Below are 20230 nucleotides of genomic sequence, written 5' to 3' on the forward strand. Positions count from 1 at the left end.
ATAATGTACATCTGTGTACAATATTCTAATTATATTGGTTATAATGGACTTTTATTTCATCGATCACCCCAGTGCTGTCTTCTAAGGAATGTTTAACCCACATGAGGTTTTTAAGAAAAGGTTAAAGATGCAATATTATGAAGACAGGAAGAATAAAAACAAAGACATTGCGTAGGGACAGAAAAGCTGAAGCTATCAAATATCTAATGAGGTGTCAGGATTCAATTTCAATGCAGAAATTTTACAATTTTATCTTAAATAGGTGGGATAGGAGCTAGCAATATAGAAAACTTTAAAAACCACACGAGGTTAATGAAACGACCAAACTCAAGATAAGCAGTCCTTGAGGGTAAATATGTAGCAACTGTGCTACCCCGGGAAGCCTGGGCGGGAAGGCCGATGAGTGCACAGCCACATACATGGGAGACAACCTTTTCTGGCTTCCGTCCTGGGCAGAGTGGGCTTGAGCGCGAAGCAAGGAAGGTAAGAGAAACGAAGGCTGGCTCCTATCCTCAAGGGCGTTTTGACTAAGTAACTTCCCCATTTTCCAACCAGACGTCACTTAAAAACAAACAAAAAAAACAATGAGCAATGAAAACAACTTTTGTAACAACTTTTAGAGAAGTGCCTGGAAAAATATTTGAAGTTTAGTAAAACCATACACCAGATAGAAGTAAAAGTAAAAAGAAAACTCAAATAATGAATATAAAATGGGGGGAAAAAAAAGTCTGGTTATGTATCATTTAGGAAGTTTATAAATCTAGGGTATACAGATGACATTTTTTTTAGAGAGAGAGAAACATTAATGTGACAGAGAAACATGGATCAGTAGCCTCCTGTACACGCCCCAACTGGGGACCAAACCCGCAGCCTAGGCATGTGTCCTGACCAGGAATTGAACACAAGCTTTTGGTGCCCGGGACAAGGCTCCAACCAACGGAGCCACCTGGCCAGGGCTGAAAACAAAAATTTAAAACTAAGAGTACTCATTTATTAGGTCTAGTAGTTTTTTGATGGAGTCTTTGGGGTTTTCTACATACAATAGCATGTCATCTGCGAATAATGACAGTTTTACTTCTTCTTTTCCAATCTGGACGCCTTTTATTTCTTCTTCTTGTCTGATCGCAATGGCCAGTAACTTCCAGTACTATGTCGAAGAGGAGTGGTGAAAGTGGGCCTCCCTGTCCTGTTCCTGTTCTTAGGGGAAATGGCTTTAGTTTTTGCCCATTGAGTATGATGTTGGCAGTAGGTATGTCATATAGGCTTTTATTATGTTGAGGTATAAAAAAGAAGAAACTTTTACCATTTGCAACAGCATGGATGGACCTGGAGAGCATTATGCTAAGCCCGTGGTTGGCAAACTGCGGCTCGCGAGCCACATGCGGCTCTTTGGTCCCTTGAGTGTGGCTCTTCCACAAAATACCACGGCCTGGGCGAGTCTATTTTGAAGAAGTGGCGTTAGAAGTTTAAGTTTAAAAAATTTGGCTCTCAAAAGAAATTTCAATCGTTGTACTGTTGATATTTGGCTCTGTTGACTACTGAGTTTGCCAACCACTGTGGAGAAAGGTAAATATATGATCTCACTCATTTGTGGAATATAATGATCAACATAAACTGATGAACAAAAATAGATCCAGAGACAAAGAAACACCGAACAGACCATCCAACCTCAGAGGGAAGGCAGGGGAGGGTGTGTGTGTGTGTGTGTGTGTGTGTGTGTGTGTGTGTGTGTGTGTGTGTGGTGTGGGGGTAAGAGATCAACCAAAGGACTTGGATGCATACATATTAGCATAACCAATGGACACGGACACAGGGGAGGTAGGGGCTTGTCCTGGAGGGTAAGAGTGGCCGGGGAGGGGTCAAGTGGGGAAAAGAAGACATATATGTAATACTTTAAACAATTTAAAAAAACAACTAAGAGTAGCTTTATTTTTTAAAGAGCCTTTAAAAACGCCAAGCTCCAAAACTCAGTAGTGAACAGAAAAGCAGTGAAGTAGTTATCTATTCCGGTTAGCACTGGTCTGTCCTTGGGAGCCAGCTACAGTCGGAGCTGTTTCCTATGGAGTGAGGCAGATTTAGAACAACGCAGGATGATTAAAAGCACTGTGAAGAGGGACTCAGGAAACACTTGAAACTCGATGTCCAATTAGTACCAGGAAGCTAAAAGATGTAATTCCATATTTAATCTTATTCCATGTAATCTAATTTTCATTGATGGTCCTACACCAATAAAAGTATTTGACTATAAATAATCACTTGAAACTGGTTTGTAAACATAGATATGTTATAAAAAAACAAACAAACCCATAGTTTAAAAAACTAAAAGTAACAGCCTAGAAAATGAGAGGTTATTTATTTTGTGTGTTGTTGTTTTTTGTTGGTTTTTTTTTTTGGGGGGGGTGGGCTTGTTTTGCTTCTAAAATATCTGTATTAGTAAATTGGGGCCCAAAGCTTGTACTGAACAAGATCAAAAGTGATATTCTGATTAACATGTATCTGCACTTTAGGGGCACATCTTCAGAATGTCAAGGATTATGGGTTGATGGGGGTGGGAGTATCTTTAAAGGAAGAGTAAATTCCATTGCAAGCATGTCAAACTTGCGGTGGGCAGGCAGGCGGACTGCATGCGGCCTGCCTGCCCTGAGTTTGATATGCTTGAGAAGGGTTCCTGGCCCTAACAACAGAAAAAGCAGATGCTTACAACTCATGTCCCCAACTGCAACCGTCCTTTCCCTCCACCAGGTGAGTGCCTCCTCTTTTGTCCCTTATCTCTGCAAACTGCCCCACCATCCACCCAGCTATTCAGGGTAAATAAAATCACAGCTATCATCTCAGCTTCACACTCCCCCGGCTGCTCCCGGGACAATCCCCCCAGGTCCTCTCCATTTTAATCACCCACCTAGTACTTCTTGCTCCCTTGAACTTGGTTCAGTTCACAAACACCTCTTACTTGCAGAGGACAGGGATTAGTCCAAACACATATCAATAGCCACAACAAATCAAATCCATCCACGGGAAGACACATTAACATTATTTATTTAACAAAAAGAAAGCCCACATAGTCCTAGGAATATCAGGCACTGCCAGTATGTTGCACTGCTAGAGTGCAAAGTGACCGTGTTAAGAGAAAATGGGTAACAGCCAACAGTCTACTAAGAAGACAAAGTCATGAGCATTCCTGCACAAGAGAAACTGAAGCGCCCCAATCTGTGAGGAAAGGAGGGACTGCTTAGGTATTTAACCAGCACTCCCTCCCTCCTTCGCTGGGTTTGTTCCCAGTCCATTTCCTGCTTTATTGACTTACTTAAAGCCCTTAAATATCTCCCCCTGGTCAAAAATCCATTGCTTATTTTGACTTAAAAAAACAACAACTTATGATAGAAAATTTCAAACGTATTATCTTGAAAGTAGAGAGAATAGGGCAGTGAACAACCTCATCAGATACAATTATCATGAAAAAAATCTTTTTAATTTCTCCTCTACCCTGGATTTCCTTTTGAAGCAATCCCAGAGATCATATTTCATCTGGAAATATTTCAGTATGCCTCTTTAAGATAAAGGCTCTCTTTAAAAACAAAACAAACAAAAAAAAAAACCACCCTTAATGCCATTGTTACATCCGGACAAAATTAACATAAATTTCACAATAACAAATACCCTGCCAGCTCGCCTTTCCCCGATTATCTTATTTTTTCTCCAGACTGCTTCGTGGTGGTGTGTCCTTCTGGCATTACTTACAAGGACCTTCATGGTCTGGCCTCTGCCTTCCTTTCAGGCTCAGTTTTTGTGCTTCCAGCCATATTTAATTAATTTCTGTTCCCTTTTATTAGGTCTTTACATATTAGGCTTCATGCCCAACATTTTCAAAGTCTGGTTACTAATTTATATGTTTGCCATTTGACCTATATATTCATGCACAATTATTATACACATCCCTTTTAGATGGTGTTCTATAGGTGCAAATCAGACATTAGTTCAGAGGTTGTGAAGAGTAAGCAAATCCCCCGAATTAGTTAAACAGTACATTTAATAATCATAAAGCCTTTCAAGTTTGCATTAGACATTTGGCTAATATGTGGGTGTGATACAGACAGGGGCAACAGAGCTAGCCGGAACTCGAAAGCAGGCTCTGGACTCCTATTGTTACAGGAACAGAAAACCGCTTCATCTTATTCTGAAAGTGGCACCAACTCCTGAAAATAAAAATGCACCCATCAAGGATGTTACTGTTACTGTTTTTCAACAGATAACTGACCAACTAAATAGACGTTTTCTCCGGAGATTTTCACTCAAGTACAATCAGACACCTATATTTGAAGATCAACTACCAAATAATTTTTTAGAAAATGTTGGTTGACTACTTTGTGTAACTTGCCTTATCTATAACACAAGATCATGAATAATAACCAGGTAAAAGTAAAAATTTCTCTGGGGCCTTAACAAGTCTAATTTATATTGTGAAGTGTAGGGAGCAGCTATAGGGTTAAGCCTCGGACTGACCTGTTGGCAAAGCCACAAACAAGTCCCAGCTTAGAGGGCACAGCCCTCTTAGCATAATTAAACTTGACCTTATGATGCTTCCTAGATCCTATCTGGGTAGCTAATGGGCTGTGGGAGGTCCAGCAAGTGCTGCCAAAACAAGTGAAACTCGCAGGAACATTGTAACTATGGTGACCACTACCTTGTTTACCTCTGACTATAAAATAAAGGCTCAGCTTGCCCTCTGGATCTTTCTCTGTGGCCTCAGCCAGGCACAGGAGATCCACCTGGACCCAGCTTATTCTCTTTGTCTGTCTTTTCTTCAATCCTTCACCGCCCTCCCTCAGGCTCGCCGAACCCTTGGCTGAGCTGGCACGGCACAGTGAAGCTAATTGATTATTATATTTCTGGCTTTGTAATTACTTTAAGAAAGCTTTTGTTTGAAAAAGTACTTATAAACACATACACTTTAAATACTACATTGGAATACTTATGTGTTTAAAAAATGTTGACTTTGTATCCCATTATTGATTTATATTTACATGGTATAAACTTAAGAATAAGAGCGATAGTTAACACTGACATAGTATTTATTATTGCCCAAACACTATTCTAAATATTTTATCTTATTTAATTTTCACCACAACTCTATGAGGTAGAGATCATTATTATCACATTGTACAGATAAGCAGAGAGGTTAAGTGAATTGCCTAAGATCACCAGCTAGTAAATAGTAGGGCCAGCATTCGGTACTTTGGTCATTTCTGACTCAGAATGTCCTTCTACCACTTTTTAGGGAAAGCATCTACAAATAAGCACACAGCTTCAGGGCTCCCCCCCAAGACCCCTCCCCCATGCACAAATTTCGTGCACCGGGCCTCTAGTATTGAATAATAGTGGTAAAAGCGGACATCTCTGTCTTGTTTCTGTTCTTAGGGGAAATGGTTTTAGTTTTTGCCCATTGAGTATGATGTTGATTATAGGTTTGTCATATATGGCCTTTATTACGTTGAGGTATGATCCCTCACAGTTTGCTGAGAGTTTTCATCAAAAAAGGGTATTAGATTTTGTCGGATGCCTTTTCTGCATCGATTGATACACTCAATGTGATTTTTGTCTTCCAATTTGTTTATGAGATGTATCACATTTATTGATTTGCGAATATTGTACCAGCCTTCCATCCCTGGAATACAGCCCACTGGCCCATGGTGTATGAGCTTTTAAAGAGCTTTTATATGCAATTTGCTAATATTTTGTTGAGGATTTTAGCATCTACGTTCATCAGGCATACTGGCCTGTAATTGTCTTTCTCTGTAGTAATTTATCTGGTTTTGGAATTAGGCTAAGCTAGCCACGTAAAAAGAGCTTAGAAATGTTCCTTCCTCTTGGATTTTCTGGAATAGTTTGAAGAGGATAGGTGTTAGTTCTTTGCATGTTTGGTAAAACTCCCTTGTGATGCCATCTGGACCAGAGCTTTTGTTTGCTGGAATTTTTTTTTTAATTACTACTTCAATTTCATTAGTAGTTATGGGCCTATTCAAGTTTTCTGATCCTTCCTGACTGAGTTTTGGAAGACTGTATTTTTCTAGGACTATGTCCATTTCATCCATGTTGTCCAGCTTGTTGAAATATAATTGTTCATAGTTTTTGTTTTGTTTTTAAACAATCCTTTATATTTCTGTGGGGTCAGTGTTACTTCACCTCTTGTTTCTGATTTTGTTTATTTGGGTTCTCTCTCTTTGTTTCTTAATGATTCTGGCTAAAGGTTCATCAATTTCGTTTATCTTTTATATGTGTGTGTTTTTTAGTCTCTATACCATTTATTTCTGCTCTGATCTTTATTTCTTCCTTCTACTTACCCTGGGCTTTTCTTGTTCTCTTTCCAATTCTTTAAGTTGTAGGGTTAAATAGTTTATTATTAATTTTTCTTATTTTTTGAGTTAGGCCAGAACTTTGCTCTCAGGAGTACTTTCACTTGTGTCCCACAGACTTTGGGTTGTTGTGTGTTCATTTTCTTTTGTTTCCAGGAAATTATTTTTCTTTCTTGATCTCTTTGGTAACCCATTCATTGTTTAATAACATGTTATTTATCCTCCATATATTTGAATGTTTTTAAGTGTTTTTATTATAGTTGATTTCTAGTTTCATGCAAGTGTGATCCTAGAAGATGCCTGATATAATTTCAACTTTCTTGAACTTTTAGAAACTTAGTTTGTATCCTAACATGTGGTCTATCTTTGAAAATGTCCCATGTCACTTGAGAAGAATGTATACTCTGTATCTTTGGGGTGAAATGTTCTGTAAATGTCTATTAATCCCACTCATCTAGTGTGTCGTTTAGGATTTCTGTTTGTTGATTTTCTGTCTAAAAGATCTATCCAGTGATGTTAGTGGAGTGGTGAAGTCCCATACTATGATTGAATTATTGTTCATCTCTCCTTTAAAGTCCTCCAGAAGTTTTTTTTATATATTTGGATGCTCCTGTATTAGGTGCATATATGTTTACTAGAATCATATCCAATTATTGTATCGATTCCTTTAGTATTATGAAGTAACCTTCATTGTCTCTTGTTATGGCCTTCACTGTGAAGTCTGTTTTGTCAGATATGAGTATTGCTACTCCAACTTTTTTTTTTTTTTCATTTCCTTATGCCTGGAAAATTTTCTTCTATCCCTTCATTTTTATTCTGTGTGAGTCATTTGTTCTGAGGTAAGTTTCTTGTAGATATCATATTTATGGGTCATGTTTTCTTATTCCTTCAACTACTGTATGCCTTTTAATTGGACTATTTAATCCATTTACATTTAAGGTTATTATTTATAGGTACTTATTTGTTGCCATTCTTACTCTTTATACCTGTGTTCTTCTCTTTCTCTCCATTTCTTCAAAGAGTTAGAGAAAGATATAAACAAGTGGAAGAAATGACTGTGTCCATAGATTGGTAGAAATCAGCATCATTAAAGTGTCCATACTCTCCAAAGCCATCTATACATTCAATGCAATACCAATGTCATATTTCACTGATCTAGAACAAACACTCCAAAAATTTATATGGAACCAAAAAAGATACCGAATAGCTGCACCAATCTTGAGAAAGAAGAACAAAATAGGAGGGATCATAATACCACATATCAAGTTATACTACAAAGCAACTGCATCAAAACAGCCTGGTACTGGCACAAGAACAGGCATATAGATCAATGGAAGAGAACAGAAACCCCAGAAATTAACACAAGCCATTATGTTCAATTAATATTGACAAAGACAAGAGCATACAATGGAGTCAAGACAGTCTCCTTCAATAAGTGGTGTTGGGAAAACTGGATAGGTACATGCAAAAAAATTAAACTAGACCACCAATTTACATCATACACACAAGGATAAACTCAAAATGGATAAAAAGACCTAAATATAAGTCATGAAACCATAAACATCTTAGAAGAAACCATAGGCAGTAAAATCTCAGACATCTCTCATAGCAATATGTTTACTGATACATCTCCTAGGGCAGAGGAAACTAAGGAGAAAATAAACAAATGGGACTACATCAAAATAACAAGCTTATGCAAACCAAAAGAAACCATCAACAAAGTTAAAAGAGAGCCCACTGCATGGGAGAACATATTGGCCAATGATACATCGATAAGGGTTTTTTTTTCAAAATATATAAGGTACTCAAACAATTTAACAAAAGAAAGACAAAAAATCCAATTTAAAAATGGGCAAAAGACCTAAAGTGGATATACAGAAGGCTGAGAGACATGAAAAAAAATGCTCTAAGTCACTAATCATTTAAGAGATGCAAATTAAAATGACAATGAGGTATCATCTTGCACCTGTCAGAATAGCTATCATCAAAAATTCAACAAAAGACAGTGTTGGTGCGGATGTGGAAAAAAGGGTGGGAATGCAGCCTGGTGCAGCCACTGTGGAAAACAGTATGGAGTTTCCTCAAAAAATTAAAAATGGAACTCCCATTTGACCCAGTTGATCCCACTTCTAGGAATATATCCTAAGAAATCTGAAACATCAAACAGAAAGAATATATGCACCCCTATGCTCATAGCAGCACAATTTACCATAGCTAAGATTTGGAAACAGTCTAAGTGCCCATCAGCAGATGAGTGGATAAAAAAAACCTGTGGTACATTTACACAATGGAATTCTACACGGTGGCAAAAAAGAAGGAACTCTTACCATTTGCAACAGCATGGATGGATCTGGAGAGTATTATGCTAAGTGAAATAAGCCAGTCAGAGAAAGGTAAGTATCTCATATGATCTCACTCATATGTGGAAGGTACTGAACAAAATAAACTGATGAACAAAATAGATCCAGAGACATAGAACCATGAAGAGACTGATGAATCTCAGAGGGAAGGTAGGGGTGATTGATCATCAGGGAACTTATATGCATAGCCCACGGACACAGACAATAGTGTGGCAAAGGCTTGGGAGGGATGCTGCAGGAAGAGGGGGTAAATGGGGAAAAACAACAACAACAACAACAACAACAACAACAACAACAACAACAAAACCCAAAGCGGACATCTGTAATACTTTCAACAATAAAGATAAATTTTTTAAAAAGAACCAACCTTGGAGACCAGTAGATTCGCACAGCCAGAGTGCCCCTGCCACTTCCTCTGGACACACAGTAAAAACGTTCTGAGCCACCTGGGAACACCTGGAATTTCCTTTATAGCTGTGACTCCCAGTCTGAGTCAGCTCACCTCCCCCAGCTTTTCCATTTATGTTCACTTTCAGATATGGGCGGGGGTGGGGGGGATGGAAGAATGCTCAAGAGAAATAGAACAAGACCAGGGTATGTTTGACCTGAGGGGTGGGCGAAGGGCCACGCCCTTTCCCTGTGTTGTGATAAGAAGTCCATTACAGTGACGTGTCTAAGGAAGACCACGTGGACATGTCTCCAGGCCCCATCTTGCTTCAACTAGAAGAGCTCTACTTTGCTTTCTATTTTTACCCAAAATCTCAGCTGAAATCTGGGTTCCATGGCCAAAAAGTTTAAAAACAAATGTCAATGCAAGGCCCTGAAGCGGAAGTTAACAGACCACCATCCTTATCTACACTGAGTGGCCAGATTATTGTGATCTCTGAACGCATAATAATCTGGCCACTCAGTAAATATATATATATTAGAGGCCTGGTGCATGAATTCGAGCATGGGTGGGGTCCGGCCAGCCTGGCCAGGGGGAGGGAACATGGGTGGTTGGCTGGCCTGCCTGCTGGTCGAACTCCTGGTCGAGGGGACAATTTGCATATTAGCCTTTTATTATATAGGATATAGACTGAGTGGCCAGATTATTATGCATTCAGAGATCATAATAATCTGGCCACTGAGTGTATATTTGGCCACAGAGAAGCCATGACTAACCCTGGGTTTAGCAACCTCAGTTTCCAGTTTCCTCACTAACACAACCCTGTTATAAGATGGCTTTCTATTACATTTTGTCATATTCAAATATATACAGGGTAGGGCCAAGTAGGTTTACAGTTGTGAGTATGTGAAACACAGAGTTTATTCTTATTATTAATTAGTGTGTTGTTTTCCATATGAACAACTGTAAACCTACATGTGCGCCCCCCCGCCCCCTGTACATGCATATAACTCTATAAAAAGAAAGCAAAGATATGTTAGTGATCGCACCAAAGACAGCTAAAGAAAGCAAATAAAAATCCCATTTCTCACAGAAAGAAAGGAAGTAGGGTGAGGTATCTTATTGATGAGTGTACTACAACCATCAAAAGTTCTAGGTATTTCCTCTTAGTGCTCAAAACACTACCATGTGATTGGTCCTAGGATGTGAGAAATCGATTCCCTCAAAGATTTAAAAATTTGGGGTATTTTAATTTAGCTTGATGTAGATAATTGATGGGCAACAGCTCCATATGGGTTTATTAAGACACAGGCTCTTACCCTGACTTTATCACTTGATGAAAATTAAAGCAATCTGTATAATGTATTGTGCGCCCACTACCCAAAGTCAAACCTTCTTCCATCACCATATATTTATCATAGAATTGCACACTTGAAACCTATATAATCTTATTAACCATTGTCACCCCAATAAAATTTAATTTTTTTAAAAAAAGGGGAAAAAAATAAAACCATCTCCTTTGACCTCAGTTTCTTCTGCCTTTCCCACAATTCTCAAATAAGGGACTATGTTAAATGATTGTTCACTTGCATATTACAATAAGAAAACATCGTTTATCTTATATCTTTATTTCTCATGGTCAGAAATCACGTTGTGGAATAGGCCACATGAAAAGGAAAATAAATTCATGGGAGAATCATCCATTAGGTTCCATTCACTATTTAGGCATCTGAATGGAGTACACTATTACATGGAATCTGATGCAGAACCTCCTTTCCCACCAGGACTGAGCCAATTAAATAACATATTAATGAATAGCTCCTGATCTCAAGCTTAAAAAAACAGATTTAAAAAAATTAATAAGGTGGAAGGTGAAAGGTCATATCTCCTAGAATAAGAGATAGCTAATTAGATGCAAGGTAACTGACAGAAAGTTACTGGGTGAGCTCAGAGGTCAACACCGAAGACTATAAAAGAATAAAGTATTATGTTTTATTATACCAATTGACCATTATATGAATGGAGGTTCAAAATTAGATAATAATATGATACAGATTAGTTTAAACATAAGCTATATTTAAAATACTTGATGTTTAAAAAGGTCTTTTCTGAAATATTTAAAATTGAAAAAAAATTTCCCAAATGACCTGAAATTTTATTTCTTGATTTAGAGTTAATCTATTCTGCTAGCATTAATGTTTCAAGACAGACAATTACACTATCAAACAAGACTAGACGTCTCTGGTAATGGATCAGCAATCCTACATTTAAATTTATTTTTTTTCTGGGTAACAGGCTATTCCAGGTTTAATCCCAGACATGACACATACTCCTGAGCTATATAACTTCTGAAAAGCAGCTGGTCATATGTTAGAACTTTGAGGCATTATTTATGGTTTCTTCCGTTTTTGAATAGAAGTTGTCTGTTCATTATGATTAATACAGCTTTTCATCAAGTACAATAAAGATTTCCAATGAAAGACTGAGAATCTAAATTAATGGAAAAACTCTAGGTTCTCTATAAAACAAGCCAAACTTGAAAGCATTTCTCTTAAAGTGACATTCTAAACTCATAGAAAGTTATTCAAGGTGTAAGACTGCATACACAGCACGGATTCTACCTTCAATGCCAAATTCAGTGGAGCACTATGTATTGTGGCTTTAAGGAATGTCAGAAAATTTTAAGAGTTCAACAAGTTTTTTTTCTTACTTTTTACAGAGATCCAAAAGTTAACCTTAAGTCATGAGGCTATTATTTTGGCAATAAAGAAATCTCGATAGTTATTGAATAAGATGGTATCACGTACTTATTTTTTACCACTGACCAGGGCTTTTAATAATTTTGAAATTAACTGTAGTACACAATGCTGAAAACCTTTGGAGAGGTTTCTTAAATGATGCTATAATTATAACTTCTATAATTACATTTCTCAAAGTCATAAAAGAATAGACAAATCGTTTAAAAGTTCTTACCTGTCTTTGGGTTTTCCTTCATTCCCTCTCAATTCTGCCCCCACCACTTAGGGAGTTACCTAGTGCCTTTTGAATTTCCCTGGAGGATATGAGGCCACTGCCCCCAAGCCTTCTGATAAGAGACTGGTCTTCCCAAATACTAACGTTAATACACACACTCACTTTATGGGGTAGGCACCCTTATCAGCACCATTTGAGGTATGAGGAAGTGAAACTTAGAAATTCAAGTCCAGCATTCAAGTTCTTAGCTACTATGCTATGATCGATTTTCCAAGATTTTGGTCTACTTTACAATTAGAAACGTACTAATTTTTTTTCTACTAAGAGCAATGAATTTCTCTTCCCCATGAGTCCTTCTGGGGAGAGATTCCAGCCTGCCCCCCTCCAATCCTCCTCCCCACAGTTACCAAGCAGGTTACAGTCTCAGTTTGCCCTTCCTTCCAAATATTAGCCAGCCCCACCTTCTCACACATGGTTACCAGTTCTGGCTCATCTGATGCCTTCAGTGGCTGAGAGAATGTTTATTCCACTTTCCAGTGACTTATAAGAGCGGCATTTCCTGGAAATAGTGCAGGTGGACATTTCACTGTAATGAGATGTTTAGTGTCTGAATCAGTCCTGTTGCCTAGAAACTTCTTTGTGTTTGGCAGGAGGAAGATGACTAAGGCACAGGTACAGTCAGACATAAAGCGGATATTTAATAAGCATGACCTGCTCCCAGCCCTTGACTGTTGATTTCATGCTTAACCCTGACACTGTCCCTTCCCATATCACTCACTGTTAAGAGAGGCTCCTTCATTTCTTTTCAAGACAGGGAAATCCAAAAGGCACTATAGCTGAAATATATGCTACATTATTGTACTTATTGACTTCTGAAGAAAAGCTTTAAGACAAAAGATCGTTACTTGACTTACATATGAAGAGAACTAAAATTATGTGGTGTCATAGAAGTAACCTGCCTATAAAACTCCGTTCTCTCTCATAAATTCAGTTAATATAATACATTCTCAAACAGCACTGAGTCACTACTTTTGACCTCACAGTCAAGAAAGAACATTTTCAGGCAACTAGAGGCTGACTCATTTGGCAGGCCACATTCAGGCCAGAAAAACTATTATACACATACCTGTCTCTCTCTCTCTTTTGTATTTGAGGGTGGGAAATAACAAGAAGTAATTGATGACCACATCTAAGTAGCTTCAGAATGGAGGGGTTTCCAATCAAATACCATAATATATATACTGAGTGGCCAGATTATTATGATCTCTGAATGCATAATAATCTGGCCACTCAGTGTATATCCTATATAATAAAAGGCTAATATGCAAATTGTCCCCTGGACCAGGAGTTCGACCAGCAGGCAAGCCGGCCAACCGCCCATGTCCCCTCCCCCTGGCCAGGCTGGCCGGACCCCACCCATGCATGAAGTCATGCACCGGGCCTCTAATATATAGATATAGATATAGATATAGATATAGATATAGATATAGATATAGATATAGATATAGATATAGATATATAGATATAGATACACACACACACACACACATACTATATATACATACACATACATACACTGAGTGGCCAGATTATTATGCGTTCAGAGATCACAATAACCTGGCCACTCAGTGTATAAACATATTGCAGCTGGCCAAAGGTCATTTCACCAACTTTTATTTTCAAACTTAAGTTAGCACGCATAACTAAGTCACTCTAGAAGCCAAAAAAGTTTTTCAGATTTTCAAAATAGAGTTTAATCTTGGGAAATGAAACTGCCAGCAGAAAGCTTAGTTATTAAGTTCATGAATGTGTTGCTGAATACCTGCGTAATGCAAGTGTCAGTAACAAAAGAATATTTGTTCCCACGCTCTGTTAAAGCTTTCTGACAATTATATAGGAGTAAAGCCTTCTCTGTGGTAGCCAGCACAGTTTCCTGCATTCCTGTACTCTGAGAGCTAAATTACCAGGAATTCTGTCTCATCTTTTGAAACCTTATTTAACCTTCATTTCAATATCTGAACATCTGCTATGGCCAGGTGAACCAGACAGACCTTGTCCCTGCCTTCTCTAAGGTTTCTAGGATCATTTATTTGCAGATAAATAGTTGTAACACAAGGAAAAACCTGTAAGTGTGAAGAACCAGTGCTCTGGGCCACAATGAACATTTTAAACCACCTAAATAGAAATGCTTCTCTTTAGATGCCATCTAATTTCTTTAGGGAACGCAGCTTAAATGAATAAATCTTTATGTTTAACACATTTGTCAGTTTTCTATTTGAGTCTTTACAAATTTTAAATGAGGTGTTAACACACAATTATACAAAATAAAACTGTTTTAAAATCTTTGGGCCTTATGTCCTATCTATATATATAAAAGGCTAATAAGCTAAGTGTCCATCTGGGTAATAACATCACGTAGCAATGCCCGGCTTCCTCTCCCTAGCGACTAGCCTCCTTGCAGTTTCTTCAGCCCAGGAACACGACTTGCTTTATAGCCAGGTGGAAACATCTCATACTTTAACCAAATGTCTGTGAAGTATTTTTCCCTGCCTCATCTCATTTGATCCTCACAGAAGTCCTGGAGTAGACAGAGACTCGGTGGAATCCTATTTTCTTTTCATTAGCCGGAAAATGGAGATTTAGAAAGTTTAGAAACTTGACCCGACTGAAAAGAAGTAAGAAATGGTGGACCTTGAAAATAACTTCAGGTTTTCTCACTGCGCAGAATATAGTCAAACACTGCTGCAGTTAAATATATTATCCTTTGTTCTCCCTGCATGATCTACAATAATGATCTACTTCATGTTGATATTTACTGCCATGTTACTGACAATTACCTGAAAGAGAAGTTGGGGTGCTTCACTGGGCTGGAAAAAGTTTAGCTAAATCAGAAAGCGGGTCTAATTAAGCAAGTTTATTCTATATCTATAAAAGGCTAAGTTGATTTGCGCATGCGTGATACATATAAAGCTCTCACTAGTGCCAATCGCAAGTGTGTGTTTCGATCTGTCATTGTTGGTCATGAACTTGGTTGGCACTTCTATTATAGAGAAAGGGCTAATAGCAATATTAAAATATTTCTTCTAATTAATTTCCTTTCAATGTGCACGAATCTGTGCACTGGGCCACTAGTTTATACAGAAAGATCTGCTGTCCTGAGTGAAGTTTCTAGGATCATTTATTTGCAGATAAATTTTAGAAACAGAGCAGAATTAGAAATCAGACTGCCTAACTAAAATCCTGTCGCTACAAATCCAAAGGAATTTGAGTAAATGCATTTATCCAATCATCAGGTTATAGAAAATTAAAGCAAGAAACTTTTAAGCCTGAATATGAACATTGGGAGGATCAAAGGACCCGTTGTGGACTTGGCACGAAACATAAAACCCTTCAATACCCGGCAGCCTTCTTGTTGCCTCCATTTGTAGATGTAAATGTGAAATCACTGCTCAGAAACCTGAGGGATTACACATTTTACAATAGAACACAGACTGCAAGTCAAGATGTAATGCCAACGGTCAGTTAACTGCATGCTTAAATTTCTTGTGTCCCTCACTACCAACACTGCAGACAGACAGAATATTAAATCTTTGCCACGCTGACCGTGTCAGGGTGCCCAAGACCACTTCCAGTTCAGGACCACTAGGACTGAAGACTCAGAGGACCAGCATTTGGTTGCATCCATGGCTATTAGTTATAGCAAAAGGACACAAAGCAACATCAGCCAAGGAAAAAGGCACATGGAGCCAAGACCAGCCGCGAGCTTCCCAGGGCCTTTTCCCAGTGGAATCACATAGGTCAGGCTCAATTCCCACTCAATTCCCCAACAGCTGTGACAACACCTGTGAAAGGCTATCTGCCAGGGACGCTCGTTAGTGACTCAGTGCCCGGGGTTTTTATTGGGCTGGCCACATAGGCACCTGCCAGGCATTTACCCCAATGCCTCCCAGAAGGCAAGCAGATATGCAACATAAATATTATTGTCTGCACAAACAGTTCAGGCACAGAGACATTATGGTGGAAACCCTCCTCAAATCCAAATTCCCAGATGCCAGCCACGGGCCAGCCTTACAAGCAGGCCTGTCTAACTAAGGACAGCAGTCTCAGGCCCGCTGTGATACCTCCTTTTGTACACTGTCCTATTTCAATTCTCTATGTAATATAGGACCAAACTACAGGAGAAAGGGCTTCCTCCTAGCAGGTCACCTAGGTACATCATGAGCCTGAGAAGCATTTTTATCCTGTGTTTTCAGAATGTAAAATGGAGCATTTTTAACACGAACAAGCATTATTTTAAATTACATAATAGAAGATTTAGGATGGCCTTTAGTAGTCCACCTGTACAATAAAAACAGCCAAATTCTAGTCCTGTTTAGTTTTCTGTGAATTTTCTTCTTTAAAAAAAGACCACTGAAAATTCTAACAAACAGTATTCCTATATGGAAACTCCTGAGACACCAGTTAACCTACCGGACTGGCAAAAATCGAGACCCTGGACAGTTCCTCTTACACGTTCCTAGCAGTGCTGAGAATTAAGAAAAAACCCCTCTGGGAGGCAATTTGATAACATCTATCAAAAGTATACACAAACCTTATGACTTCTGATTCTACTTTGAAAATTTACACAGATATCATTGCATACATGCAGAATAACTATGTGCAAAGTTATTTACTGCAGCATTGTTTAAGATTGGCCACAACCTAAATGCCTATCAATAGGTCACTATTTAAATTGTGGTACATCCATACAATGGACTACTCTGTAACTCTTGAGAAAAACAAAAAAAGAATGAGGAAGCTCTCTTAGTACTAATGATATACGCTCCTACATACTATAGAAGGAAGACATATATTGCAGAGAGGTATGGCTTGTTATCTTTTACTTTATGAAGGGGGCCAATATGAATTCATAGTCACATTTGCTTGTCTGTGCATGGAGAAATTGGCAGGATGCATTAGACACTGACAATGGGAGCTGGGAGGGGACGGGAGAGGCAGAATTTGGGCAGAATCTGCAAACCTAAAAAAATGTATTAAAATAGTATACTTGACAAGTAATTCCTCTTTCTTTCCTAAGCCCAACCTGGCATCTTTTTATTTGTTGTTTTAATAGGCTTCTATATTATTGCAATGATTAATCTAGAGCATAAGGTTGCATTTATCTTGTTTTCCAAATCAGGTTCTAATGATCTTTTCATCTTGGGTTCAGCTGCCATCTTGAAGGGGGTTCCCCAAGATACCTGGGAGTGAGCCAAGTTCTCTGCACCTCCCTTCTCATGTGTTTGCTGAGGACATCCGGGAGCTTCTTTAAAGCTCCATGAAAGCAGGGAGTTTGTTTTGTTCACTGCCTTGTTCTCAACACTGAAAAAAAGTGCCCGGCACAGAAATCGTTCAGTACGTATCTGTAGGAAAAATGAATTCTTTTCTTTGCCCAGCTTCAATGGGACAGACACTACCAGACAAAGGGAGAGATATCATTGGGGTCACACATTTAGAAATGGTTGTCATTCCTAGTATGAGCCTGATATAGGGATTCAAATCCCAGCAACATCCCTAGAATTATTTTGAATTTTACAGAAAACAAATAAGCCTATAGAAATGTTGTGCTGAACAGTGATTCTTAAATGTTCATAAAAATTTCTTTTTCATTAACTTGGGATTATAAGTCCCTGGGGTCCATCTTAGCACTGAAGTCTTTTTCACCACACTAATTAGTAATGATGAAAAAGAATGGCTCTCATAAGATTCAAATGAGCCCCAGTCATAAGGGGCTTATACTAGTATATGTAGAGGAGAGAAAATATTTTGCATTAAAAATGCAACAGATATTTTTATTTTTAAGAATAAAATTATCATTGAAATTAAATCCAAATTGGTATAGACAGTGAGTTGACTTGCAAATGTCAATCACAAAAGAGAAAAACCTCCTTCCTCCTTAATGGACATAGAATGGATATAATTACCACTCTGTTTGAACCTTAGTTTAAATAAATAATTTTGCTAGTAATAATTGCAGTAAAGTTGCTGAATAGGTGCAGAGCTGATTGATGCTTCTTTGAAGATTTTTAGTACCACAAACTTTTCTTTATTTTTTTAAATAAATTTTTACTGATTTCAAAGAGGAAGGGAGAGGGAGGGAGAGATAGAAACATCAATGATGAGAATCACTGATCGGCTGCCTCCTGCACCCCCCACCCCCTACTGAGAATCAAGCCTGAAACTGGGGCATATGCCTTGACCGGGAATCGAACCATGACCTCCTGGTTCATAGGTTGATGCTCAACCACTGAGCCACATGGCCAAGCACGACAAACATTTCTTAATGCACAGCTGAGGCAGTTATTGAGTCAAGGGGTCCCTCTGAGGGAATGTTACTTAAGAGGATAATAATGGGGGGAGGGGGTTTCCATGGAAGAACAGCACTCCAGGCTAAGGAGGAGCTGGTTCAAAGGCCGTGAGCAAGAATGAGCCAGGTAGGTGTAAAAGAATCTCTTGGCAGTAAAGCGAAGAGGTGAGAACATTTTGGTGTTACCTCTATTTCTCTTGCTGGCATTTAGGACAACAATCCAACGATAAAGGAAGCATCCATGTACCTGATTTCAAGCACTCAAGAAAGCTTGAAATCTAAGCCTCTCCTGAGAATAAAAAAGAAATTCTCACTGATAAGGCATTTATGAAAGAAATGTCTTAACTGGAAAACAGAAGCTAGCAGAGAAGTTACAGGACAATTGGGAGGCAGCCAACCTTCCACTGATGCTAATTATATGTATGATAGAGGGCCAGGAAGCCCCACACCTACTGTTTGCAGGTGGTGCCAAGCGAATCCCACTCTGGTCCTCACAGCAGGTGACACTGTTTTGCAGCAGATCCTTTCTGCGAAGAGTGATGTGGGGCAGAGGAGGGTAGCTCTACAAGGTGGAAAAAGTGAGAGGTTAAATAACGATGATGCTTTATTGTTATGTTTTGTTGGTTTCCTGGGGGTGGAGGTGAAATCAAGAGCTATCGGACACTGCCCCCAGGAAGATACTGACTCTAACAGGTACCAGCATCTCAGGAAGAGAAAAGCAACTTGGCCGTTCATCCCACTGACATCTCCTTACTACACGACAGACCCTGTTTGGATGTGCAGCAGTACAGGCAGGCACATTCCCTCCCCTCACGAGGCTCACCTTCTGACATGGGAACAAGCCAGCAGATAAACAAGAAGATTGTGGTAAATGTCACCTAGAGAAGTCAGTCAAATAAAACCAGGGCTGATGTGGCTGATTTAGGAGCAAGCAGTCAAGGGGTCTCTCTGAGGGAATGTTACCTAAGAGGATAATAAGGGGGGAGGAAAGGTCCATGGAAGAACAGCACTCCCGGCTAAGGAGGAGCTGGTTCAAAGGCCCTGAGCAAGAATGAGCCAGGTAGGTGTAAAAGAATAGAAAGGTGATATGATCGCGGAGTAAAGAAAGGCACAGCGCAGAGGCCAGGCCACCCAGGGCTTTGCACAGAGGCAGAGGGACCAGCTGCAGACAGGGCAAATGGGAGACTACCTGTATACAACCTAAGGGAATCTTCAAACCAAATGGTGGAAGATTCCCTTAGAAATACATACAGCTGCTGTGACCTTTTAGTGGATTTTTAAAGTAGACTTTATTTTTTAGAGCCATTTCAGATCCATAGCAACACTGAGCAGAAAGCACAGAGATTTCTCATAGTTCCCCTGCCCCCACACATGCACAGCCCCCTCCATTATCAACATCCCCCACAGAGTGGTATCTTTGTTATAACTGAGGAACCTACACGGACACAGCATTATTACCCAGTATCACATAGCTTACTGTACATTAGGGCTCACTCTTGGTGTGTACTTTCTACCAGGTTGGGCAAATTTACAATGACATGTGCCTATCATTATGGCCTCATACAGAGCAGTTTCACTGTCCTAAAAATCCTACGTGCTCTTGTCTATTCATCACACCCTCTCCTCTTTTAATGGATTATAAGTAACTAAAATCTGGCTTGTGGGTGGAAGTAAACATATGCTTAAGGTGACCAGATCGTCCCGCTTTTGGCGGGACAAAACCGATTTTTAACAACTTGTCCCGCGTCCCACGGCGTTTTAAAAAAGTCCCTATTTTTGGAAAGAGGACGATCTGGTCACCTTACATATTCTG

At 39.1% G+C, this 20230-nt stretch overlaps 1 protein-coding gene across 11 annotated transcripts in view; it reads right to left on the reverse strand.

The window, feature by feature from the left end:
- SGMS2 (sphingomyelin synthase 2) overlaps positions 1-20230 on the reverse strand; it is an 82883-nt gene that overhangs the window by 34136 nt on the left and 28517 nt on the right. For 2 of the 11 annotated variants that reach the window (XM_079773324.1, XM_079773320.1), the window contains exon 2: positions 18871-18979. The exons of 2 other annotated variants lie outside the window; for them this stretch is intronic. The gene's annotated coding sequence lies outside the window, so the exon portion shown is untranslated. Of the gene's footprint in view, positions 1-419; positions 562-9077; positions 10571-12071; positions 12511-12532; positions 12553-18870; positions 18980-20230 lie in introns of those variants that run through there. 7 more of the 11 variants (XM_079773326.1, XM_079773325.1, XM_079773328.1 and 4 more) reach the window with 7 other exon arrangements.

Source organism: Cnephaeus nilssonii (genome assembly GCF_951640355.1).
Source record: "Cnephaeus nilssonii genome assembly, chromosome: 1".
Lineage (NCBI taxonomy): Eukaryota > Metazoa > Chordata > Mammalia > Chiroptera > Vespertilionidae > Cnephaeus > Cnephaeus nilssonii.